At 48.0% G+C, this 17,654-nt stretch overlaps 1 non-coding gene across 1 annotated transcript; it reads left to right on the top strand.

Moving 5' to 3' along the window:
* Positions 1-4,327: 4,327 nt before the first annotated feature.
* TRNAS-ACU (transfer RNA serine (anticodon ACU)) lies at positions 4,328-4,399 on the top strand. The gene has a single exon. It is a non-coding gene; the product is annotated as a tRNA-Ser (tRNA).
* Positions 4,400-17,654: the final 13,255 nt, after the last annotated feature.

The following is a 17,654-nucleotide window of genomic DNA, read 5'->3' as shown; positions in this document are numbered from 1 at the left end:
CGTTGCGATTAAGCGTGTTTGCCGTCGTCTGAATATAAAAAGATTCTAGGTAAAGCCTTGTCGTCTTGCTCTTTTCTTTTCCGATTATCTTCGAGCCGTCCCAGTCGATGTCATGGCCCTCGGAGATAGCATGATCAGCCAGTGCGTTTGTTGCCACGCGCTTGTTCTTGACATCATTGTGGTGCTGCTGCAATCTTTTCCGAAAATCACCTGTTTCACCGATATAGACATGCTCGCAATCAGCGCAGGGAACCCTATACACGATGCCCGGGAACTTCTTCTTTATCTTCTCTTTCACTGTAACCAACGCGTGTCGCAGCTTTTGCGTGGGTACATGTGCGACGTCGACTTCGTACGACTGGAATATGCGGGATAAACTTTCACTTACTCCGGGGACGTAGGATATTGTAATCCTTTTCTTCTTCTCTCGCTGGGGTTGCTGTGGCGGCGGGTGAGCTAGGCGATTCTCGGATTTTGTATAAAAGAACTGGGATAGCCCGAAGCCATCAGGTCGCGGCGAACGGTGTCCAGATCTGTCTTTTTTTCTTCCAACGTAGAGCAGAGGTTCTCCGATCGGCGGACAAGCGAGGCAACAACGGACATCTTGTGACAGGTCGGCGCTTGAAGATTTTCCGCCATGAACATACCCGACCAGACGGGTTTCCGTCGAACCCTGGATTTCAAAATTGATGTGCAACCATAGGGTAATGCGTCCATAATGATGGCGAGTCTGCGAGTTGCTGCATTATCGTCAAGTTGCTAAGAGTGCATTCTACGGTAAACAGCGTGAAACTATATGCATGAAAAATTAAAAGCACCACGAACCCCGGAACAGCACTTGCCCTTTGTATCTGTCTCTGCGTGCGTGTGCGATTATGCGAGCGTGTGTCTCGCCTTTCGCACCGTTTACAAAAAAAAAGCATTATTTCGAAAGAAAAAATCATTTCGCAGAGAGGGAGTTCAGTTTGGTCAGCTGATCGGCTGATATAGCCCTTCCATTCACGTTAACACGTGGTTAGACGCAAAGGGTGCGCAAAAAGTTCCCGGGCTTTAGAACAGTTCATTCTTACACTTAATGCGAATGAAGCCACTAAGGATCCCAGGGGTGGTACTCCTACCCCCCCCCCCCCCTACCAGAGATTTTTTTAGCGTCAGAGGTGTCGTCAATGACCCAGTACAATGCTTAAAAGCAGATCTTGGAGCCTGGAAAATTTTGACTGGGGGGGGGGGGGGGGTACTACAGCGCTGCATGTGGCCAGCACGGTGTGCGCCAAATGAATGTCCGATTAAAGCTTTATCCGAAAATACTTCAAAACAATGGACCGTGGCTTGCTTGGGTGAAACAAGGAGAGCGGGCGAGTGATCGTGTTAATCTCAGAACGTCGGTCGCTGCAGTGAATTCCAGGAGGGACGTAGTTGGCGCACTGTCGGTATCCCAGAAAAAGGTTTGGTCCCGATAAATGGTGAGTCGGTCACACCTTTCGTGGCAAAACACCACCCGAGAAAGTGCTCGTTGTTGAAGGTGTTTGTTGTTTACTACGTTTAGGACATGTTATTACTCGGTTTTGGACTCTCTTGATACTCCATTTACTCGTGAATCGGAGGTTAACGGGGAATCCGGTTGTGAAGTTTTATTACCTGCGAATTTACCCATGACACAGCATCAAACTAACACAACGAGTGAAAGAGGGTCCGAGCGGGAGAATCGCAAAGTAGAGGACGACGAAAAGGTCCCACTGAGGCCTGAATCGATCTTTGGTGCAAGAGCACTATTGGTCTCCTGACCTGGAAAATTCCGGTGTGTGGTGAAACCTCTGAAGTTCATCACGTGATGCGGGAAAGTGGCGGGAAATAAACGAGACTTTGAATGAGGGTGACCTTGGCCAACCTGGAGAAAAAATTACTCGAACGCAGTGGCCAGCAAAGCTGATCTGTAATTCGCGCCGCCCGAATGGAAGCTGATGAACACGACGATACCCAAACCCAGCGCGAGAGCTAGAGAGAGACTGGCAGTTTATCGAGTGGGGCGTTGTACTGCGGGGATGGCGCAATATTCTAATGTAGTGGCCAGCTAAGCTGATTTGTTCGCACCGCCCTGGGTTTGAGACCCACTACGGGATGTATTTTTTCTTCTTTTCCTGATAAGGTCACGTGTGTTTTCTGACCGCCTGGCGTGGGCAACGACAACGCCGGATTTTCCGCCTCATGAGCCATATAATGCTTTCGCATTAATAAAATGCGTATCGCCGCGACTGGGTTTCGAACCCGCGGCGGCGCGAACACATCAGCTTCACTGGTCACTGCACGAGAGCCCTATGCCATCGCCGCAGCCGATCACGCCTCGTGTTAAACTGCAACACACTCTCGCGCTGTGCATCGTCGTGTTCAGCAACTTCCATCTGTGTGCAAGTCACGAAATGAAAGGAAAGGCGCTTTCAGGTATACCGTCTTTGTCAAAAGTAACCAGGCGGTAATCTCGCCAGCAAGCGCCGTTGAACGCAATGCCACCTCTCGACCGCGCTCCCGCTCCTGGGCGGTTCGCGCCTGGCCTGATTACTTTTGACAAAGACGGTATTCGTGGCTTTGGTGTCCACCTGCAAGAACCTGATTTCGCACAATATTTCGTGGTTAGCAATGCTAAACCGCAAGAATTTTTTTTTTGTTTCCTTATCTGGCGAGGGCGCTTGGCAAAGACCTCGGAAAGCACGACAAAAGTTCCACTAATACAGCTATTTATTTCAGTTAAAACGCAACGTGTCTCAAATATCTCCCGGCTGCAGAGCGAAAACGAAATTTCCGCCAATTGTGATTTTCGGTCGGTCTTTCTTTCGTCGTCTGCTTGTCTTATGTTTTCGTTCACTGCAGTTGTATAGTGCCGTGTAGTGCGGTTTTGTTCAACCTTGACGTTAATGAACTTCGATTGAGATGTACAATGTTTCTCGTGTCCACCTATCATTATTGTCGTTTATTTTTAACGTTGGCGGTAGGTAACCCCCCACACACCCCTCAAGTTACATGAAACCAACCTGCACAGCTCTCGCTTTTCGGAGTTGACAGACGTAGCGAAAGAGCAGGGTGCCACAGACTTCTGCATAACCGTGCCTTTGGGAACGTAACCAAATTTTCGCATATTGTTCGAGATAAGCGATTACTCACTTGAATTGATTGCGGTACGGTATACTGGGGTGGCATGTCGCATACACTACCATTTTCAGCATTTTTGAAGATAAAAATTGAACGCTGGAAAATTATAAGGTACTGTTATGGAAATATTGAAGATCAACAGAAGTAAAAACAGCGCTAATTTTTACACAAGCCACACAGAAAGACCAGACAGGACAGAACGACCTATTCTTCCGATGCGTAGCAAAATATTTCAGAGCGATGGAAAAATATCGCTCGCATCAAGCAGTAAGACTGCCCCAGAAAACCAAAGGGAAAAACGCTAATAGCGAATTAATACAAGCCTGCCGACGGGAGGTCAACGGATATATTCTTTTGTGGTGAAATCTAAAAATACACGAAAAAATTGCGTTCAAAAGATTTTTACAGTTGAACAATGCTTTTGTCCACAATTGCTGGGTATGAGTTGCTAGAAACATGAAAAAAAAAACGAGAAATAGCTCGCAGTCAAGAACAACATTCATCTTTACTGCGCATCGAACGTCAGAAAGCATGGAAATGATCTTGCGCCTACAGAATAACTTTATAATTAAAAAATATAGCACGCTTCAAGCATGAATGGGAGATAACTGTTGACTGCACGCAAAAAACGTTTCTCTTTCGTGTTGTTTAGACGTGTACAGCAGACGGCCTCCTTTTTTAAAAGAAAGGTGCGAATAAAGATAAGAGCATGCTGTCTTTTTCCGAGCCTTTCTGGTCTTCAGTAACAATGCACCAACTTCCCGCACGCAAGTCTTGGTCCGCTTTTACACTTTTCTTTTCAGCATACCCATTTTCAGAATTTTCGTGTCAGGGACAGAAAAACACAGCTGTCATCATTGCTGCGCTCACCATTACCATTGTTCGCCAGTCACGCATTTTTCTTTCAGCCACAGTGCGTTGCACACGCATTCTTGAAAGCGTACGAGAGGGAAACCCCATAAATGCGTGCGCTACTGCAAAGGAGACCCACCATGAAGGCGACCACTTCGTAGCCCTGTTCGATGAGCCAGGCCAGGATGCACGATGTGTCCAGGCCGCCGCTGTAGGCGAGCAACACCGTCGGTTTCGACATCGCGCAATGCGTAGTACGCCTACCCGGCCTGTGGGTCCCGAATGAGCCGCCAGCCTGAAAAACGGAAACGCTCTCGATGGAAGTTGCCCCGCCGCGGTGGCTCAGTGGTTAGGGCGCTCGACTACTGATCCGGAGTTCCCGGGTTCGAACCCGGCCGCGGCGGCTGCGTTTTTATGGAGGAAAAACGCTAAGGCGCTCGTGTGCTGTGCGATGTCAGTGCACGTTAAAGATCCCCAGGTGGTCGAAATTATTCCGGAGCCCTTCACTACGGCACCTCTTCTTCCTTTCTTCTTTCACTCCCTCCTTTATCCCTTCCCTTACGGCGCGGTTCAGGTGTCCATTGATATATGAGACAGATACTGCGCCATTTTCTTTCTCCAAAAACCAATTATTATTATTACTATCGATGGAAGCGTCGGTAGCAGCAACAGTGTTTCGTCAGCCTCGGCCTCCTGATGACAAAAGAACGGCAGAGTGAGGGATCAGCTGTTTTCCAACAGCGAATCATCGGTGACGTACTCTTACTGGTCTCGCAATCAGCTTTCCAGCCAACATCTGAAGAAGTCCGATAACGCTAACCGCCGGCAGAGTGGGCGATAGTAGACAGAGTCATCCGAGATTACTGTGTCTTTGTACCGAAGGTCTTGCATGATCCAGCGACCTGGCCATTGCCGCGACTTGGCCACTAACTCCCTTACTGTATCTCGCAAGCCACGTTTGCATGAATGCGACAGAAGTCAACCCCAGTCCCGTTTTTGAGGAAAAATGCAAAAACGCCGAGGAAGAGAGTAGAGGACGAGTCACGTGTTTCCTTCTCATCACCTGCTCTTTCCCTCAAAATGTGGACTGGAGTCGACTGCTGTCGCATTCATGCAAACGCGGCTGCAGTCTGTTAGCACTGAAGTGGAAGCTACAGCTGGTGCCAGGGGATGAAGCATTGAAAGAGAAAGGGGGTACGATGAAAGTGCTGATGCAGGTAGCTACAATTTGTCAGCGAACACACTATTCGCCTTTAACCAACAATTACTGCATAGGAAACCAAAGCTCAAGTCTGGTCGCACGATGGCAGCGCCGCATTTCTCCCCTGGCGGCGACCTGCAGTCGACCGGGGGTGCGTTCCAATACTCCCAAGTAGACGGCTACTTAGACGTCCAGCCGGACAGCCGCCACCTTGGGACGCGTTCCATTTGCTTCGCCGAAGTCCACATCGATGCAGGCTAACTTGCTGTCTAAAGATGGCGGAGCTGATGTACGCGGATGAACGAGTCGTGCTCTTGCGGGCGTCGGATTGTACACGGAGTATAGGAAATGAAAAATGTGAGTCATTTCATTATGTTAATTGCTACGCAAACTAGTGGCTAATTAATCTTCGTGGACGTGCGATTCCTAGCAGTGAATCACGCAGGAGAAAATCGTGCAGTTGAGAGCTTTGCTACAGCAGCGGACGCTGTAGGTCAGTTTACGTGTTCTGTTTACGTGATCCGGCATCGTCAGATGCCGGATTTAATTGGCACCTTGAATTTAGAGATTAATACTCGTCGCTGTCGTTGGGTTCCTCGGCGGGCGTTAAGACGGCTGGCGTGACGGTTAAAAAATGTGTTCTTCCGTTGCTGTATTAGTTGCATCAACTCTTTCGCGTACATTCTTTTTTATCTCTACACTCTCAGAACAAACACACCGGAATGTTGCGTACTGATTTTAGTCTTTGCAGGATTAGAGCTCGCTGCTGTCTTTAGGTTTCTCGCCGTCTCCGAGTACCACGCACGGCAGACAGCAGGTTTAATGGCACGCATATGTGTTTTCCTGTGGCAGTGTATATTAGCCGTATCGCATTTCGCGCATATTTATTACAGCCTTTCGCATTCTTTCTTATGTTTACAGGACCGTCTGGACGGGCACGTTCGAGGAGCATGTACAGTTTAGCATCAATATTGAAAAAATAATCGTATATCTCTTTAGCGTCGTCTTCGGAGAGCGGCCCGGTCTGCTTCAAGTAGACTGACCAATAGGCACATCCGCCAGTCCGGTTTACGCGCAAATTCATTGCAAAAAAAAAATGTGCAAACTTGTTGAAAACACGTTTTTAATGATCGTTACTGCTCAGTTTGAGAAAAACTGTAGTACAACTGTTCATATGCTTTAGTTACATTATTATGCCGCGAGGTGGCGTGAGCTGTAGACAAGTTCCAATACATGGACATGTAGACGGCTTCCTAGACGTCACACTATAGGTCTTGTTAGACGTCTAGAGTATTGGAACGCAGCCCGGGAAATGCCGGTTTGACGGCGGCGCGCACGCGTACCCGTTCTGCAGTCCGGTCGGGGCACACGAGGGGACGCCGCTCCGCTAGCTTGGTGCGCGGGTTGAGCGAAGCGGCATTTTCTCAACGACAGAAGCGGGCTGCGTCGTGGGCTGCCACAACAGTCTAGACAACACCGAGGGACGCAATGTACCGGTTAAACAGTACCAGGATGTGAGAACATCCTGTTACAGCCGCCACTTCCTTTCTTACTTGGCTTGCCCCATTTCTGGGGCTGGCTGGTGCATGAATTTCCTTCGTAACCATTCACACGAAAGCACACCGCAGTTGCATGCTTGCACTGAGCTTTAATAACAGCTTCTCAGGCGCATCTTCCTACTCGAACGAAAAGCTTCCGCTTTTGCTGGCATGGCCACGCCACCTGTGAGAGAACTAGGTATGAGAGTGAGTCAGCGCAGACGTCTGCCGCCGTTTTTGAAGGGCCTTTCCGAACTTGTCTCTATAAATATTGAGCAGCATGGTGCTCCAGCTAAATTCAGTTTTTGCTCCTCTTCAGCAACGCGTTATTTACGCGAGTGTGTCGCGAGCACGATACCACAGCGCGCGCCTGTGGTTCGGCACCACTCACAGTACTAAACACTGTGTTCCCGTAGCAAGGTTTACGCCTGTAGAGCCGTAATTCTCACAAAACTCAAGTGCAAGCATGGCATATAAACCGAAATAATGAGGCAGTCAGTACGCCAAGCCTCGCAGTGCTTAAAGTTCACCTGCCTCACGGACAAGTCAGAGGGTGCTTTTCCAGCGGACGAAGAAGGAGTGTCTCGTACCACCACAGGGTTTTCAGGGGATAATATGCCTTGACCGTGGAGGTAGGCCTACGTAGAACTCAAAACTGTTTATTCGGGCGAACCAATGCCGTCCCGATCTGGCATATAGGTGCACACGTTCTAAGTTTCCACTAAACAAGGGAACCCCCTTTGGAGGGCGCATACGTCAGGTTGGAGACGCCGCGCAAAGCGACAGTTTGGCGCGTAATCGAAAAATTCAGCCCACAACACTCTATGGTCGGATACAACTTAGGTCCAAAGCGGCAAATGCGCATATATGACTCCCTCCAGCCAATGGCGTCGGCCTATTGCCATGACGTGTCAGTTAATCCCTTAATCTGTGGATAATCCCTGACACCTGTCAGCCCCTACCATGTCAAGGTACCAAGTGTATGGGGATTAACTACGATAACTGTTCGACGCAATTGGCTGAAGGGCCTCCTTTTAGAGGAATCTGCCGCTTCGTGCTTCACTTGTATCCGACTACAGCCTCCTCGACGCGTCAAGGCGCCGCCTGACTGGGCAGGCGCACGCAAACTGGTGCGGAAAACGTCCAGCACACTGCCCATCGGATCCCCAAAGCAGTGCCGAGCCATTTCGCGTCTTCTCATTTGAAGCGTTTAGCTAGACTTCATGACCAGCTTTTTTTTCGCATGGCTTATCACGGCGCCCTCATCACGTCGACTGCCCTCGTTCAAGAGCTGCGGCAGTCGGACCCAAAATACCACTTCCAGTATGCGGACAGGTGAGCTCCACGACGCAGTTCTTGAGATGGCTGAGTCACAACAAGCAGGCCGTGGTGTGAGACGCGAAGCACGGACCATCTCCTGAAAGCTCACAGGCCTGAAGTTTCTCGCATCCGTAGTAGAGTATAGTTAGCATCGTGTTTCGGGTTAATGCCGCAGGCATTAATATGCAAGCACTACTATACAAGCACTACTATGCAAGCACTAATATGCAGGCACTACTGTGCAAGGTGAAACAGTTGACATCGTCGCAAGTACACAACTGTTGAGAGCGTGTTCAGAACACTGATTACCCACATATTGGATACGGCAACTATTTTGCAGCAGTCAATCATCTTGCTGAATGCATCAGCGTCGGCACCATCATGAGGCCATCTCAACGGAAGAAACGACAGTCCGCGAATTATACTATAGGCGCCAGGGCACAGAGTGAATGACTCGAGGCGTTTGCTCACAGCTATGAGCGAATTATATCATAGGCGCCGGGCCTGTTGACGCCTTCGTAATGCCTCACCTATATTTTCCACTGAGCTTCACTGTGCGATAGACACCATAATAACACGCTACCCAACATCTCCAATCTTTCATTTAACCTTCTAGTAATTAATTGGTCTGTTCCGGCAAATCCTGGGGATCAATCCTCCTTCGTGAGCCAAGAGTTTTTTTCGAACTCTTAACCTCACACAAATTGTCACTCAACCTACAGGGTCACAAAAACAGCAGCGAACATTGAACTTAATACTGACAACGTGTTCGGAACGCTGTTGAAGAACTTAGCTCCCCAAATTAAGCGATCTTGCATTAAATTTCTCAACTTCAGCTCCTTTACAGAAAGCAGTTAGGAGTATTAAGGCACTACGCAGTTATCACCGTGCTGACTTTAAAGAAATTGACCGCGAACTTGAGCCATTTCTGACATCGTTTATGGTTGGTTAGAGCAGAAAGTTGGGCGAGTTTGTTAATATGCATGGTGGAAAAAAGCGCGTGAGTAAGCGCTCGTCCTTCTGGTTCGTCCTGTTGTCGTCTTCACGCGCTTTTTTCCACCATATTTATAGTCGGATTCGAGAATAGCTGGGCTGAACTCAATAGGTCACCATTCAAGAAGAAAGCTACTGAGCTTACTAACAGTCTTATAGCTGTTCGTGTAATTACTTGCAACATTTTAAGTGCTTGTCAAATAGACAAAAACGCGCATGCCGATCTGTAACACCATCACACACTCCGTACTGCTGGTCATTATATTGCCACGGACCTGGCTCGAGCTACCTGCGCGCTAAGCCGTGACGAGGACGAAGTGGTCGCGTTCGCGTGAGGCGCGCTCGAACTGATCAAGCCAGTCTTGGGCGTCCTCCGAGTATCCACCGTGAAAGGGCTTCGGGATCCGGGGATTTTGCAGGCTCACAAAAGAAGCAGGTATGACTTCCCGGTTCCCACTGATAAAAAAGCCGTCCGACGATTTCTAGGCCTTTGTTCGTACTACCGACGTTTCATAAAAAACTTTGCTAAGCTGGCCAGTCCTCTGACGCGCTTGACACGAGATGAGGAACCATTTTTGTGGGGTGCCAAGCAGCAAACTGCTTTTGACGATCTACGGCGTCGGCTACAATCACCACCAGTACTAGCCCATTTTGACGATGATGCCGCCACTGAAATTCACACGGACGCCAGCAACGTCGGTCTTGGAGCGGTTCTCGTCCAGCGTCCGAATGGTGTCGAAAAAGTAATCGCTTATGCTAGCCGTGCACTTTCCCGTGCAGAGTGTAACTACTCTACAACTGAGAAGGAATGTTTGGCCGTAGTATGGGCCATCACAAAGTTCCACCCCTATCTGTATGGCAGGCAGTTCAAGGTTATTACTGACCACCACTCATTGTGCTGGTTGACAAAGTTGAAGGACCCATGTGGCCGCCTAGCACGTTGGGCATTACGCTTACAGGAATTTGACTTCACGATCATCTGCAAGTCTGGTCGCAAGCACACCGACGCTGACAGCTTGTCGCGTTCACCCGTGCAACCTTACGAAGGTAACGCAGAAGACGAAGCATTCCTTGGTGCAGTCACGTCGTCCGACATCATCGCACAACAACGTGCGGACGACGAGTTGAAGCTGCTCATGGAGCATCTAGAAGGTCACCATCCCTCGATACCCTCCCACCTGGCTCGTAGGCTGCCATCCCTATGTCTTCGAGGCGGAGTGTTGTATAAGAAAAACTCCGCCTCCAGTGGTAAGAGTTACCTTCTGGTTATACCAGCCGCCCTCCGCCACGAGATCCTCCTCGCCTGCCACGACGAGCCGACCTCTGGGCACCTTGGATTCACGCGCACACTTGCCAGAGTGCGGCAGAACTACTATTGGCCCAACCTTGCCTCATGTGTGAAGCGATATATTCGGACCTGCCGTGAGTGCCAGCGTAGGAAGACGCCGCCTCTGAAACCGCCTGGCATGTTGCAACCTATCATGCCTCCAAACATACCCTTTGAACAAGTCGGCATGGACCTCCTCGGACCATTTCCCTTGTCGTCGGGAGGAAACAGATGGATAGCTGTTGCAACCGATTACCTGACGCGTTACGCCGAAACGCAGGCTCTCCCTCAAGGCACAGCGTTCGAAGTTGCGCACTTCTTTATGCGTGCAATAGTGCTTCGACACGGCGCTCCGTCCGTCGTCATCACAGACCGAGGGAAGGCATTTACAGCTCAGCTTGTCCACGACATCTTTGAGCTGAGTCACACCAGCCATCGAACAACGACAGCATACCATCCCCAAACAAATGGGCTCACAGAACGCCTGAATAAAACACTGGCCGACATGATTTCCATGTACGTGGATGTGGAGCACAGAACCTGGGACCAAATACTCCCCTACATCACATTCGCGTACAACACTGCGACTCAAGAAACAACCCGCTTTACACCATTCCGTCTAGTCTACGGCAGAGAAGTGCGGATGATGCTGGACGCCATGCTCCCGTGCGTGGATGATGACTTGACACCAGATGTGGGCTCCTTTGTCGAACAAGCCGAGCAAGCTCGCCAGCTTGCTCGTTTGCACATCACAGCTCAACAAGACACGGACTCCAGACGTTATACCGGCGCCACAGGGAGGTTACCTACAACATCGGTGACCGTGTGTGGGTGTGGACCTTTGTCCGCCAAAAGGGATTGTCCGAAAAACTGCTGCACCGATATTTCGGACCTTATGAGGTGCTCCGTCGTGTTGGAAACGTGGATTATGAGGTTGTTCCACGTGGAACTGTGGCTACCGGTCGTCGGCAACCACGGACTGACATTGTGCATGTAATGCGACTTAAGCCATACTTCTCGCGTGAGAGCGATGACGCTCCACTTTAAACTGTGTTCGTTTTCTGCTTTGTACATACCCTCGCATCGGGACGATGCTCTTCTTTTTCGGGGGACTAATGCAACGGACCTGGCTCGAGCTACCTGCGCGCTAAGCCGTGACGAGGACGAAGTGGTCGCCTTCGCGTGAGGCGCGCTCGAGCTGGCTCTGTTCTGGGCGATTAAAAACCTCGGCCGTTCTGCGGTCCCCCTCTACGTCTACGACTGTTCTCCGTCTGGCCTGTGACAATATCACTTACCAGAAAATACGTATAAAATACAGCTCTCAGAACTGCTAAAATACGTTTCTTTACTAATGCATTACCAAATAAGCTGTTAAGTAACCCCAGAAATAATTGGAAAGTAGTTAATCCAGCGAACACCTCACGAATTGCTAAGCCATAATGAGCCGATTGCAGAGAGTGGCTGCGCGAGCGTCTTGAACAATGTGTTTTCCAGTTGTTTTTTCCCTAACTATTTACCGACGCACTGTGTGGTTATTGACCCTGGAGGAAATGCTAAAGTTATATTGACACATATATACACATTTTCTGCCGCCGGTGTTTACCACATTCCTACAAAGTTCCTGAAAAGCACTCGGTTATACTCCTCAATAATTTTAGGTAAAAGTTTTAAACGGTCTTTAGATGACGGTGACCTACCGGCCGGTTGGAAAATGAGATGGTGGTCCCAGTGCATGAATCCTCAACTGAACATTCACCACATAATTACAGGCCTATATCCATCACCAGCGTCTTATTCAAGATTCTAGAGCATGTTACTTTCTGACACATCATTAACTCTGCATTCGAATTCATTTTTTCATCGTGTTCAACATGACTTCCCTAAGTCCTAGTCATGCGGGACGCAACTTCTTTTATTCACTCACAAAATACTCGTCATTCTTGATCGTTGTTCGATCGCAAGCTGTATTTCCTTAGATTTTGCCAAAGCATTCAACAAAGTTTTCCATCGACTTTTGTTACCAAAAATTACATACAATGATACAACGTTCTTAGTTGGACTGAACGTTTTTTAACGCACCATCAGCAGTTTGTCACTGCTAACAACGTTAACTCCTCGACGTATCCTGTACTTTCGGGTGCTCCCCAATGCACCATACTCGGGCTCCTACATTTTCTAATTTACATTAATGATTTACCTAACTGCTTTTATTCTCCGATGCACCTTTTCGAGACGACAGTTGTTTTTTTCACGGGAAATAGCAAGTAACACTGACACAGACACACTGCAGTCCGATATTATATGCCATTGCATGAGGTGCGAAACGTGGCAAATGGAATTAATTGTTTAAAAATGTAAAGTCATGCGCATTTCCCGCAGGTCTAAGAGCTTACCAACATACTTGAGCAATACAATACAGTTGACCAGCATACGAACATTGTTGACTCTTACAAGTACCTCGGCATTCAAATCACTTCTAACCTTACCTTGAAAGCACACAACGAGCACGTCGTTAACAAGGCTAATCGCACTCTATATATGGAGGGTACCTAAAACAGAACTTTCACTCGACTCCTACTAACACAAAAATCACTCGTTCACAACTAGAGTACGCCTAATCATTATGGGACCTGCGGGCTTGACATTCTTATTACCCAATTAGAGGCGTTCCAGAATAAAGTGGCACGCTTCATGTTCTGAAACTGTCATCGCGCATCCAGCGTATCAAGCATGAAATCCAACTTGGGCTTAACATCATTTGCATTCCTGTCGCAAAGCTGCACGTCTGTGCCTCTTTCATAAGGTTTATCATCGCAGCAAGCTGCGCAGTGAACTGTTCATTCCACCTGCGTATGTGTAATCAAGATTGGATCATGCGCATAAGGTAGGCATAAATGCGAATCGCACAAACGCCTCATCCGATTCATTCATCCCACACATGACGAGAAACTGAAACTACCTTCCCTCTTCCGTCGTCGTAATTATTGACTTTTTACTATTTCTAAACACAGCACTCACTTAATAGATTAAGACGATGCAACAACGAAATTCCTGGACTAAATTATTATTATTATTATTATTATTATTATTATTATTATTATTATTATTATTATTATTATTATTATTATTATTATTATTATTATTATTATTATTATTATTATTATGTGTGCATTCACAGTTATTACTTGCATGCTGCAATACGGCAATATGATGTACCCATTGTCACGCAACCCACTTCCCTCTCCAGTGCTGTATACATTGAGGGTATAAATAAATAAAGTGACCTTCTCCACGGTCGGTATTTCGAACTAACTATATCTGATTTCGCCAAAGTGAAGGCTCGGAAGATGCTATTTTAAAAGAGGACTGTCTACGCTATACATGAAGCTTTGCAATGAGCTTGTTCTATGTGGCGTCTTCCAGCCTCCCTGGTGTCAATGAAACTCTGAGCTGTAGTCCAAAAAATGAAAATCTTCGTTGTTTGTCTCTTGGTTGTTGTTCTTGCGGTATTAAGCCTGCTGATACTCCATGACATTTCTTTTTCAACTCATTACAAAGGGCCTTCTGTCAGAACCGCGTTTATTTTCTGTCATCCTTGCTTGTCTTATTTTCAACGAAGGCATTTTCAAGTATGTTCTGTAATTAGAGTTAGAAATCTGCATCTGCAGTCTAGTGCCCACTTTATCGTGTTTGTGTTGCCTTAAGTACTGAATATATCACGAATCTTTCGTGTATTGTGTAAAATTTTAATGATTCCTGCTCTCTGATGCTTGTGTTGAATTTCAATAAAGGATAAAGAGATAATGCTGAGTGGTTATGGCGTCGCCGCGGTGGCTGAGTGGTTATGGCACTCGGCTGCTGGCCCGAAAGACGCGGGTTCGATCCCGGCCCCAGTGGTCGAATTTCGATGGAGGCGAAATTCTAGAGGCCCGTGTACTGTGCGATGTCAGTGCACGGTAAAGAACCTCAGGTGGTCGAAATTCCCGGAGCCCTTCACTACGGCGTCTCTCATAGCCTTAGTCGCTTTGGGACGTTAAACCCCCCTAAACTAAGCTAAGGCATTACTGTCGCATGAATCCCATTGATCGCACTTTGTTCTTTTTTTATTTGGCGCCGTTAAAATGAAACTTTGCTTACATTCCGGTAGTGCAGCAGGGGGTGGGGGGTGACAAGAGAGGGGAAATGGAGAGGGCGAGGGGGTATACAGGGCCCCAATTTTTCTTAATCAGCCCGCCCGGGTGTTGAAGCTCGATTTCGTGTTTAGGTACTGCCTCATTTCTCCCTTATAGCGATGTGTATAGACTTCTGGCTGGTGTTGCCTTGCTGCAAAAGAGTGCGTATCTTCCGTGTCCCCCCCTTGCCCTTCTTCCCCCTACCATTCCAATTCACTGCTTTATTGAGGAAAAATACAGGCGCGCAAAGAAGGGACACGGACGAAGCGAGCGGATGCTCCTGTACCTTTCCTGACGCACCGATGGGGCAGCAACGTGGAGGCTAACGAAAAGGGTTCAACTTAAGTTGTAGACAGCGTAGCGAGCTATGGAAAGGAAAATGTTAGGTGTAACGTTAAGACGCATAAAGATAGCAGGGTGGGTCAGGGAGCAAACGCGGGTTAATGACATCCTAGTCGAAACCAAGAAGACTAAATGGCCACGGGCAGGCCATGTAATGCGAAGGCAAGATGAACGACGGTCCCTCAAGGTAATTCCAAGAGAAAGCAAGCGTTGCAGGAGGTGGCATATAGTCAGGTGTGCGGGTGAAATTAGGAAATTTGCGGGAATAAGGTGGCCGCAGCTGGCACAGGACCGCGTTAACTGGAAAGATATGGGAGAGATCTTTGTCAGGTTGATGATCTTTCCTGAATATGCGCCAAGCCCAGCTACAAGCACAGTTCACTACCCTCGCCTGCTCTGCATGAATGTGGAGCTCGCTACATACCCTAGAGCAGATAATTCACTAAACAGCCATATGGAAACCTAATTAGCCTTTCATGAATGTATTTCCATACTCATATGAGGACAAGCAGAACTACAATCGCGTGAAATTTGTTCAGAGAACAAAGAAGCACTAAAGAAGAGATAAGCCCAACAATGTTTTATGATATGAATGAATGTGGTGATTAACAGTGTGAAAATTAGGAGAGCAAAGAAAAACAAATCAGTATTTAAGATTTCGACGTACTGTGTCAGTATTTATAAAGGTTACAACCTAAGGAATATAAATATTTAGAAAGAGTTTGAAACGGCATCCAGCCAGAAACTGTTTGAAAATTAACTGAAAAACTCAATTGGTACCCGGTGAAATGGCTACAGACAAACCAGTTATCAACTAATGCAAACAACGCCAGAGCATGTGAAAACACATGAAGTGATTGCGCAGGAATGATCAAGGACAACCAAAGTGGCGAATGGCACAAGGCCCATTCGAACATGCAGGAAACAATTGAAAATATATCCGTAGAAAATACCAAAAACAAATAAGCAACCAATAAAGAAAGTTCCTATGTACTGGAAAATAGCTAAAGTATGTTTTGCAAGAATGGAAAGGTACAAAAAATTGGAGGAGACACTTAAGCTCCGCCTTAAGGGTATGACGCGATAGCTTTAGTTGTTTAACGCCCATATAAAGCCCCATACGACCGTGCCTGCGTGACCTAGGGGGAGCATGTATACGACTCAGGATGGAAGGGTGCTGGAGGGTTCGATTCCCCTCAGACTCCCATCTGATTTGAGAACCCCAAGTGGGCAGCTCCTCCCAAATCGGCCATGTCGCGTGACGTCGCACAGTCCTACGACCAATCTGTGCCCGGCCATGTCAGCTGCCAGAGCCATGCTCGTGATTTTTCGCTGACCGCCGACGCCGGATTTGCTGGGTAATGGGGCTTTTAACACTATCGCGTTCATATTTATTAGGCAAAACAAACAATTTCAGAACGTCACTTTACGTGTGCGAGCAACCAATAAGGAAAGTTTCCCAGATACCGGAAAACACTTAGAGTATATTTTGCAAGAATGGAAAGGTACAAATATCTAACAAGACAAATTAAACACGTACATTCAGAACGTCACTTGACGCATGTGCGAGGGGTGTTGAGTGAGTTTTCTACTTGAGCATATTCTGCCAGTGTTAGAGCTGAGTTTGTCTGTGCAGATTGAAACAATCCCGGAAATGAACACATAGCAGCAGTTCAGCATGATTAAACCACGGGAAGTGTCGGTATGGCAGGCGCAGTAAAGTGTGGGAAAGAAAGCAAGGGATTTCGAACTTTGTTTGACAGTTCTGACATTTTCAGAAGCGCTAAAACACCGAGGACGCAGAGGGAACAGACAGGGACGAGCGCGTCCTCGGTGTTTTAGCGCTTCTGAAAATGTCAAATCTGCACCAACTAGCCCGATCCGCTACCCTTTTGACAGTTCAATTCCCTAGAAAGGAAAGAAAAAAAGAACAAATCTATGGAAGGATGAATGCTGCGCATGGCCATTGTTGTGTCTTGGGATAACGTAACAGCAATCTTTATTCTCCTGGGTTACACGTTACACAGGGCCGGCGCTGGCCGTACACACACACAGCACTTGCTGGGGGGGGGGGGGGGGGGGGGGGGGCTCTGCGGCGGTGGCGCCGTCTCGTGCCACGCACTCATACACGCACACACAGGCGCTGGGATGGTGGCGCCATCTCTTGCCACACACTCAATACACATACACAGCACTCCTTCCTTAAGAAGGTTATCGGTAACGTAGGGGCTTGCGAACAGTTCTAGTTGAACGTCTCACAGATGGCATCGCCGCAGCCTCCCAGGTGCTTGCGGTGCTGGCTACGTCTTCCTCGGTGCTTGCAGGTGTACCCGCTGTACTTGGTGCTGGAGTGGCCAAGTGCTTTTTCACTTGGTTGTTGTGACGGCGAACTTTCCCTTGAGGGGTTGAAACCGTTACCATCGAAGTTCCGTTCGTTTCATCAACTTCGCCCAACCACCATTTAGCTCCTCTGCCGAAATTGCGAACTGCAACCTTGTCACCTTTCTTGTATTTGGGTCCCTTTTTCGTCTCTCCGCAATGCCTCTTGGATTCTGTCAGCAACTGCTCGGGTGCACTCTCATTCTCCCTTCTAGGAATGCAAAGATCCAGCTTCGCTTTCATTGGGTATGCCAACATCAGCTCAGATGGTGACGTTCCATTTGGGCGGGGTGCTCTACGGTACATAAGCAGCCATCTCGCTAGCCGGAGCTTGAGATCTCCACCCGTGGTTTTCTTGAGGCCGTCCTTTACAGTTCGAACTGCTC

This window comes from Amblyomma americanum, chromosome 1 (assembly GCF_052857255.1).
Source record: "Amblyomma americanum isolate KBUSLIRL-KWMA chromosome 1, ASM5285725v1, whole genome shotgun sequence".
NCBI lineage: Eukaryota > Metazoa > Arthropoda > Arachnida > Ixodida > Ixodidae > Amblyomma > Amblyomma americanum.
This window is presented reverse-complemented; position numbering and strand designations above follow the sequence as displayed.